This window comes from Ammospiza caudacuta, chromosome 32 (genome assembly GCF_027887145.1).
Source record: "Ammospiza caudacuta isolate bAmmCau1 chromosome 32, bAmmCau1.pri, whole genome shotgun sequence".
NCBI lineage: Eukaryota > Metazoa > Chordata > Aves > Passeriformes > Passerellidae > Ammospiza > Ammospiza caudacuta.
The window spans coordinates 2,035,455-2,045,336 of record NC_080624.1 but is presented as its reverse complement, the minus strand read 5'-3'; the positions used below and the strand labels follow the sequence as shown (position 1 = coordinate 2,045,336).

Below are 9,882 nucleotides of genomic sequence, written 5' to 3'. Positions count from 1 at the left end.
ATCAGCACTCACGGGGGAACATCCAGGGTGGGTCCTACTGTGGGGGATAAAGCTGGAGCAGTGCACAAACCTTTTCCCACACTCAGGGCACTCACAGGGTGTCTTGGTTTGGAAAGACAGGAGTCTGCTAATGAAGGCAGGAGCCTCCCCTGAAATGGAGAATGTAAACCCTCCCCACCCCTCCGAATTGCTATAAATTTTAAATTAAGGGGCTCTCATGCAAAAATATGGGAGCAGAAAATAACAGTTCTTTAATACAGAAAGGGAAAAAAAAGGATAAAATAAACAATGTACACTAGAACAACACTGACAGAGTGAGAACCCAACCTGACACCCTGTGGGTGGCAGTCCAATTGGAACTGTGGCTGCAGTCCTCCTGAAGAATCAGGTGCGGTCCTGTTGGAGCAAGGGGGATCTGTAGAGAAGGATGTATTCTTCTTCTGAAGATCCAGTGTAAGAAGAGGCAGCTGCTCTTCCTCTGGGGAATCCCATGGAGAAAGCCCTGCTGGTGTTTAAAAAACTTCTGGATTATATCTGGGTAGCAATGCTTGGCCCCTGCCTCTTGGCAGAGCATCTCACAATGGTATGTTATAGTTCTTATCAGTCATGCAGTGACATTCAATAGTCTGTTATCAGCAGATGTCCCCTCCCCAGGGAGGTGTGAATGTGGTCACTCAAAAAGAGAGATAAGGTAAACTGTCAACTTCACAAAGGTAATCTGCCATACAGATGGTAATGGGAAACATCTTGCATTGCAATCTTCAACACAGGGCTTCCCTTAGTGGTGGCTCCGTTGGTGTCTGGTCAAGTTACCACTCTGTGAGAAGCTCTTCCCACACTCGGGACACTTATAGGGCCTCTCACTGGTGTGGATGTGAAGATGCCTGATGAGGTTGGAGTTGTGGTTGAAGCCCTTCCCACAGTCAGGGCAGTGGAAGAGTATCTCCTCTGTGTGAATGAGCTGGTGGTGGAGGACGGCTCAGAAACCTCTTCCTGCATTGCTCACGCTTGTAGGGCCTCTCCCTGCTGTGGTTTCTCAGGTGGACAATTAGGCTGAGGATGTGGCCGAAGCTCTTCTCACACTCCCTGCACTTGTGGGGTCTCTCCCCATTGTGGCTCCTCATGTGGACAATCAGGTGGGAGCTCTGGCTGAAGCTCTTCCCACACTCCTCACACATGTAGGGCCGTTCACCCATGTGGGTCCTCAGGTGTTTGATCAGGCTGGCACAGTCGCAGAAGCTCTTCCCACACATGGCACACTTGTAGGGCTGTTCCCCTGTGGGGTTCCTATGGTGTCTGGTCTGTTCAGAGCTCATCCTGAAGCTCTTTCCACACTCTCCACACTTGTATGGCCATTCCCCTGTGTGGATTCTCCTGTGGCGGATCAGTTCCGATCTCCACCTGAAGCTCTTCCCACACTTTGAGCACTGGTGTGGATTCTCCCCATCCTGAAGCTGCTCATGGACCCCCAGCTCTGAGCTCCGGCTGCCTCCCAGTCCCAGGGTGGGTCTTTCCTCCTCAGATCCCCGTGATCTGCGTTTGCAGCCCCTCCTTGTGAGGGATCTCCGAGGTTTTTCCTCCCCATTGGGTTCCTGTGCTGTGGAGCTGCTCAAAATGGCCTCTTCCACGAGGTTCTGCTGTGGGGATTTGTCCTCCCTGGTCTGCATCCTCAGCTCCTGGTCTGGGGGAGGAAGGACAAGTAGAGGATGGGATTTGCCTCCATGCCACAGGGAAGGGCAAGGAGATCCCCCCAGTGCATCCCCAGCAGGACAGCTTTGGCAGCAGGGCTGTCCTGCAGCCGGGGGCCGTGCTGGGCTGGGAGATGGAGCAGGACAGAGGGGGAAAGGGGTACTGACTTCCTCCTCACCTGTCTGGGGCTCCCTGGGCATCTTCTTCCTTGCAGCCTCCTCCTTCTCCTCCCTCAGGCCAAGGTTTGGGAATGGGAAATCCTGATTTGGGGGAAAACAAGGAATGAGCGTGTTTGGTTTCATGGTCCCACTGCCTGTCTTGATTTGAAAAGACAAGTGTCTGCTAAGGAAGGCAGAGACTCCCTTAAAATTGAAAATGTAAACCCCCTCCCTCCAAATTACTATAATTTTGAAATTAACGGGCTCTCAGGGAAAGATATGGAATTAGGAATTTGTAGTAGATAGGGTCAGGTGCTCGGAAAACCTCGCGATGTCACGGAAAGCAGCAGGATTCCTCTCCCCCTAACGCCTAGTGATAAGGGATCACCCAAGAATGCAGTCCCCCCTAACATTAGTAACTTTCGACTCCTTACTAACCAATTACAGTAAGGTAAGACCCCCTGACGTAGAGAAAAAACCTTCCCGAGTATTAAACCCGACGAGACGGGACAATAAAGGCCTTTAGACCGTCCACCATATTGGTGTCTGCATGCGTCTTTGGCCTGAGTGACCCTGGAGAGTTTGGGTCGCCGTGCCGTTTCCTCAGAACCAGGTCACCTTGGCTTGCATCAGAAGGCAACAACTGGTGCCGGAAACCCGGGAACAAACCAGCGCCCGGGGAACGGGGATTCGTCTGGAGAGAAGACGGCGGCTGCACAGCTGGCCTTGTGCAGCAGAGGGGACGCCCTCGAATCATGGAAGCAATTGCAAAGGTAGTAAGTGAAATGCATGCACAATGGGGAATTGAATGTAAGCTTAAATATATGACTCTCGCATTGCCGAGATTGATTAAGCTGGGGGCTATAGAAAGTCCCGTGGATATTTTACACCCGGAGGTGTGGGATAATTGTACGAAAACCCTGGCCAAGGATACCATGTGTTCAGGCTCGGGGAAAGCCCTAAAATCGTGGGGCAGAGTCGTCCGGGCTCTGCAAAAAGCTCGACAAGAGCAAGAAACCTGGAAAGCTGCCAGAAGCTGTTTAATAGCTGCTCCGCAGTTGGGGTAGGAGCTACGACCCAGACCACCCCGGAAAGTGATCAGATTGCAGATGGGGATGTGCGGGGGCTAGGCGTGTCCCACCTCCCCTCGAGCCCGAGCCCAAAACCTCCAGGAGACCCCCCAACCCCCCCGCGGAGCCCGCCAGATCCCAGCCCCTCCTCAGAGCCTCTCGACAAAACCGTGGCTCCTCTACCCGTCCCCTCCCCCGCCGATTGCCGACCCAGCGCAGGAGGCAGAGCAACGGGTGCAGTGTTTTTGGTGGGGGCTGGTGGAGGAGGCGCGGGAAGCGGCGGGACGGTCAGAAACCGCCCGGATCGATAAAATCTCTCCACCGCCGTATGGGCTCAAAGATGGCGGCCGGCCGCGTGGTCAGGGCAGAAGAGAAGAGGGGGAAAAGGGCGGAAATGGAGTCAGCCCGCTTAACATCACATGCGTGGGAGAGCGGGGGGGGGGGGGGGGGGGGCTGTCCCCGCGGTGGAGGGTGAGACCAATCAGAGCGCTCTATTCAAATTAAGCCCGTATAAGGCAAGGACCTCCCCCAGCAGGAGGCAGGGAGACCCCAGGGGGAGGGAAAGGTCCTCCCCCTGCAGGAGGGGGCGGGGTCGGAGCCTGAGAAAAAGGCAGAGCAGTCTGGAAGTGCTCGGCCATTCCAACTCCGACTCAAGCCGGGATGAGTCTGAGAGGGAGTCGGGGAGCTCCGATTCCGATTCTAGCCTTAACAGAGGGAGAGCAGCAGCATATAAGGTCTCCAGTCGCAGCACTCCCACATGGGTGAAGGGGTCAGCAGAGAAAGACCGAACCCCACTTACAGACTGGCGAAAAATAAAGATAGCCTGCGCCGAGTACACCCCTTCAGCCAAGCTAGTGTTCCCAGTCCGCGTGGGGGGGGCAGGCGAAAACCAAAGAAGGAGCTATTCTCCAGTGAATCCGAAAGAGGTACAGGCAATTATTAAAGCGATTGCAGACAAGGGGATTAATTCTGCCATGGTTACCACACTTAGTGACGGCGTTTTTGGGGGGGATGACATGCTTCCCTTTGACATCAAACAGACGTGCAGAATGATTTTTGATGGGGCAGGAATGATTGTTTTCAAACAAGAGTGGGAGAATCAATGCACAAAGGAGCTAGCCCAGATAACGGGACCTGACCATCCACTACACGGCTCCAGTATACAGAGATTGATGGACAGAGACCCCACTATGATCACCCCCCAGGCCCAGGCTGAGGGATTAAGGGCCCATGAAGTTATGACAACCACCCGGGCTGCCCGAGAGGCCATTCGTTCTGCTTCCAAAGTAGTGGCTAACCCTGCCCCGTGGTCCACCATAGGATAGAGCGAAAGTGAGAGCTTCACTCAGTTTGTGGACAGGCTTCAGGCAGCATTAGATTCCTCCTCATTACCCTCAGAGGCTAAGGGTCCCATGCTGGCAGACTGCCTACGCCAGCAATGCAACTCAGCCACCAAGGACATTTTAAGATCACTGCCACCTGGGTCTAATACAGCAGACATGATTAGACACATTGCAAAGGAGGAACACCTTGCTCCCATGCAAGCGGCAGTCCACACTGCAGCCCACACAGTCCAGTGTGACGGCATGCCCTAAGTGTGGCCAGGCAGGCCACTTGGCAGTAAACTGCCCCCGGCCAAGGCGCCTATCAGCAGCTGCTCCATCATGCCAAGAGGGATTTAAGGGACCATGCTGGGCATGTGGGAAGTAGGGCGGGACCCAAGCATCAACGGTGTTTCTGTGTGATTTTGCTGTTGGGGCTTGTTGCCAGAGGGCAAGCCAGCCCAGATCACTACCCCCATCGGCCATTCAGGTGGGTCATGCGACACCTTAGTAGTCACAAGGTGCTCAGAGAAATCACCACACCAAACACCCCATCCTTCGTGCTCCGCATCACCAACCTGTTTCCAGGACGACCAAAGGTAGACCCCAATTCCCCACATGCCACACACATGTACCTATCCTACTGGTGCCCAGCTTCAAACCCTGGGAAAAGCTACTGCAATCACCCAGGGCGAGGATATTGTGGGCACTGGGGCTGCGAAACCATAGTTACAGATGCCAGACCATCGGGGCGTGGGTGGGATCCACAAGAGCCCAACAAATTCTTACAGTTCACCTGGGCACCCAGCGGCTGCAAAACACCCGTCTTCCTTCACGGAAGCTTCTATCGAAATCGCCATAAAGTCCCAAAAATTCGGAAATGTACTAGCTACAACATGACGGTCTTGCAGCCACATCACCCCAGTTGGGCCATAGGCAGAACATGGACAGTAGTCCTTCAAGGGTCAAAAGAGAGGGTGAATGTGCGAATTATCAGGCTCCAACCGTCGGCGCCCCAAGCGGTCGGACCCAACAAAGCGATTAAAAGCGTGCCGAAAGGGAGAAACGTAACCTACCCCAAAACCTTACCCACAGGGGTCAGCAACGTCCCGACCGGCCATTCGGAAGCCTCTCATATAGGCCGTTCAGCCGGGTCGGACTCAGACCCAATCCTTCGTATGTTAGAAGCTACCTTTGTATCCCTGAACGAATCCAACCCTAACCTAACCGAATCCTGCTGGCTTTGTTACAGTGTCAAACCCCCTTTTACAAAGGAGTCGCTTTAAACACTCCCTTCAGTTACTCCACAGCCAATGCCCCTCACCAGTGCAGATGGGAAACCCCTCGCAAAGGGATCACCCTGAGTCAAGTCACAGGCCAGGGCAGATTCTTTGCAATGCAACCCTAGCTAGGCGGAAAGGCAACGTCTGCACCAAAGTTGTCAAGCCCAACAGGAAAAACAATAAGTGGGTAGTCCCATCCACATCTGGGATGTGGGTTTGCCAGCGATCTGGAGTGAGTCCCTGTGTGTTCCTTGCCAAATCCGATGACTCTAATAACTTTTGTGTCCAAGTTCTGATTGTTCCTAGGGTCCTGTACCACTCAGACGAAGAAGTATACCACCTTTTTGAGGGACCCAGCCGGCTCCACAAAAGAGAAATAATAACAGGTGTAACTATTGCAATGCTGCTCGGTCTAGGAGCAGCAGGAACGGCAACGGGTGTCTCAGCCTTAGTGACCCAACACCAAGGACTGTCCCAGCTGCAAATGACAATCAATGAGGACTTGCAAAGGATCGAGAAATCCATCTCCTTTCTAGAGAAGTCAGTCTCCTCACTTTCGGAGGTGGTCCTGCAGAACAGGCGAGGTCTGGACCTCCTGTTCATGCAGCAAGGAGGCCTGTGTGCCGCCTTGAAAGAGGAGTGCTGCTTCTATGCAGACCACACAGGAGTTGTAAGAGACTCCATGATGGAAGTCCGAAGCTGACTGGCTCAGAGGCAGAAGGACAGGGAAGCCCAACAGGGTTGGTTCGAGTCCTGGTTCAATCAATCACCATGGCTAACCACTCTGATTCCTACCCTAATAGGTCCATTGGCATTGCTGCTTTTGGCAGTTACCTTCGGACCATGCCTGCTGAACAAGCTAGTCTCATTCATTCAGGCCCGCCTAGAACGGACCAACATCCTGTTCATAGGCCGGCAACAATTGCTGTGAATTCAACCAGGGAACACTGCCAGTCACAAGTTCTAAACTTGTCTGGCAAAAACTTACTCAGGTTTACCAAATCCCTTTCCCTTGTCAAACTACAACCTTATACCTCATTTCAGTACCTATGTGTATGACTACCTCATTCATTTGTGTAAAAGCGGGGGGGAGATGTGGTAGATAGGGACAGGCGGTCGGAAGATCTCGCAATGTAATGGGAAGGCAGGACCCCGTTCCCCTTAGATAAGAAATTATCATAGGAATGTAGCCTCCCTAAACTGAGTGCCAGTAACTTTCCATTCCCTACCCAGTAACTTTCCACTCCTTACTAACCATAGATAGTAAAGACAGACCCCCTCTGACGTAGAAGACCCCCTAGATTATAAAACCCCATATAAAGGGGGTTTTATAATAAAGATAATAAAGGCCTTTGGACCATCCACCACATTTGGTGTCTGCGTGCTCCTTGGCCCGAGCGACCCTGGAGAGTTTGGGTCACTGTGCTGTTCCTCAGAACCAGGTTGCCTTGCCTTATATCAGAAGGCAACGGTTCGGCAAGGGGGAGTGGGCTAAGCCTGAGGACCAAGCTTGGGTGTTGTCAAAATTCATTCTAGATAAGATTTCAAAGGCTGTGGATAAGGCTTTTAACCAGCTACCAACTGCTGAAGCTAGTGGTAGTTTCCTTGACATTAAACAGTCTCCTTCAGAAAGTTTCTTGCAGTTTCTTGCAACTGGCTCCATGCACAGATTGAGAGACAAGTACAGGACCTCAAGACACAAGCGGAGATAGTGAAAGAGATGGCGCAGAGGAATGCTAATGAAGTCTGCAGCAGGGTGCTCCTGGGACTGCCTCTCAACCCCCCGCCTACACTGGCAGAGATGATGGAAACCTGTGCTGGGAAGGTGGAATTGTTTGCTGCACGGGAGGCATGGTCAAGGCCGACAAACCCAGAGACTGTGACAGCTGTATCTCCAGGAGTGAGGAGGCAACAGATGTCACCAGAGCAACTTCAACATGTCATTTGCTTCAGATGCAAAAAACCAGGACACTGCCCAAGACTGCCCCCAAAGCCAGCAACAAAAGACACCCTTCACACCAAAATACTACGAATTTGTGGGGATTTGGCATGGGCAGGAATCCCCTCTCGGCTTTTAGGAGGGCCATGTACCATTGGGCGGTTGTCCCTGTTGACACGCAACCAAACCATGATTGGCAAATGGACTCAAAAGAACAATTCGGCTAGCAAAATTCACAAGAGAAGCGTTGACAATTTGGACCCAAATTGTGATGCAGACATCCTCCATTGGGCCAAGTCAAAAAGAGTTGCCGTATCCCTGTTCCTTCCATGGGTTGCAGCAGCCAAGGCTCTATGTGAATTGGGCCACCTAGAGTGCTGGGTAGTCAAACAGGCAAACTTGACATCCACGGCCATCAGCTCCCTCCTAGAGGACGAGGAGATTACCAGGCAGGCCATACTCCAAAATCGTGCGGCCATAGATTTCCTCCTGCTGCTGCATGGACACGAGTGCCAGGAATTTGAAGGACTGTGCTGCCTGAACCTAGCATCAAAGGCACCCAACATCCACGCAGCTCTCCGAGAAGTGAAAAGCCTGATCGGACGAGTCAAGCAGGAATCTGAGGACTGGTTCAGCGGGAGTGTTATGGTTTGGGCCTGGTAAAGCCAGAGCCCCCATGAGTACACCTTCTCCCCAGTGTCTGCTGTGAGATGTGACCAGGAATAAGCAAAGCAGGCTCCAAACTTAAACATAAAGAAAATTTTATTAACTAAGCTACACACAAACAATTACTAAACTACTCACAAAAGAGGAAAGAAAGAGAAAAAAAACCACGAGGAAAATGAAAACCTCACAAAAAACACTCTCCCCCCTCCTCCCCCCTAAATTCCCAATACAATACATCCTCCAAAATCACCAATTCTAGGTCCAACACCACCCTTCAGATTGCTCAGACTTTCAGCTCCTCAAGAGGAGAGGGAGTCCTTCCATGTGTCATGGTGGCCTCTTCCGTCCTTGTTCCGGTGCTCTCACCACCGAACAGGGATCAGGGCTGCTTCCAGGGTTGTCTTTTTTTAAGGATGCTTTGTCCAGTTCCAGAAAAATACAGTATCTCACCTGCTCACCTTTGGGACATCCGTCCCCCCCATATTTTATATACCCCCTGGGGCCGAGGGGTACCCACACTGAATCTTCTCTGGCACCAGGACATTTCTCCCCCTGGACTCAGTCTCTGTATCTCACGGAAACATAGCTCTGTCCATGGCTACACAAAAGAGTCCAGCATAAAATGCCACTCCATCTTCTCCCTTCTTTCAACATCTCTCACTCTCTCTCTCTCTGGTCCAGACCCCCATCACTGGTTCATTTCCTTCATCCTCCTCCATTCTTAGCACACGTCTAGGAAGGGTTAATGTTCTGTAGGGTTTTCATTGTCCAAAAGGGGTAAAAACTCCTCCAGGCGGCTGGACTCCTGGCTGCACCCCCCCCCCCCCCCCATCTCCTCAGCTGGGCTGCCTGCTGCCAGCACATATTTACTGAATTTCAAGGTAACACAGGCTGCACTCTCTCTCTCTCTCTCTCTCTGTCTCCAAAAGGGGGGGGGGGGGGGGGAATGGCTGCCCAATGTCTCTTGTTGCTCTCCACCCTTCCATCCTCCAGGGCCTCCTCACTCCCATGTCTGTCCAGGCCTACCGCATGGCTGCCCCTCCCCCGCCCAGCGGCAGCGGCTGAACGGGGAAGAGCTCCGACCTCTGTCCCTCGAAGTCCCAAGAGGGCCTCCCAGGGCCGAAGCTCTGCTTTTAACCCCTGGGTGTTCTCGGAGGTGTGTCCTAAAACCCACTGGCTACCCCAGGTGCCAATATCAAAATCCAAGCACCCATTGGTTTGACCACAACATCCCAGAATTCCCCCTTCTTTTTGGTCAAACCACCACAGGGAGGTTCAAGGACTGGGGACTCTTGGGGTGGTGGACCTCTATAATTAGGACAATTTTGTTGTTTTTTATTGCTCTTTTTCTAGTCATGTTAGCGTTTGGGATTCTACGTCGCATACTTTTAAAGGCTATCAACGGTTTGGTCTGCAGTACCGCAGAAGTCAACCGCACAGAGTTTGTGGACCTAAAGCAAATCGACAGGCCCGCGAATCATGAGTGGTGGACAAATTCATAATCTGCAGCAGAAATAGTCTGATGCATTTCCTTTTATTTTTGTTAAGAGAAAAGGGGGAAGTGTTGTATTGAACTAAATAGTTTATTTAGTTGTTGTTTTGCACTGGGCGATTGGAAATTTGTACTGAGTATGTTATGTCATGTAGATTGTTATTTCTCTTCTCCCTTCCCTCATGCACCCCTCTGCTATACTCCCTGGTGGTTTGGCCCCTGGTTACCCCTCCCCTCACCCCTCCTCAATGGTACCCCATTGG

The 9,882-nt window shown here is 52.1% G+C and overlaps 1 pseudogene; it reads left to right on the top strand.

The window, feature by feature from the left end:
- Positions 1–2,602: 2,602 nt before the first annotated feature.
- Positions 2,603–9,629, top strand: LOC131569958 (MLV-related proviral Env polyprotein-like; annotated as a pseudogene).
- Positions 9,630–9,882: the final 253 nt, after the last annotated feature.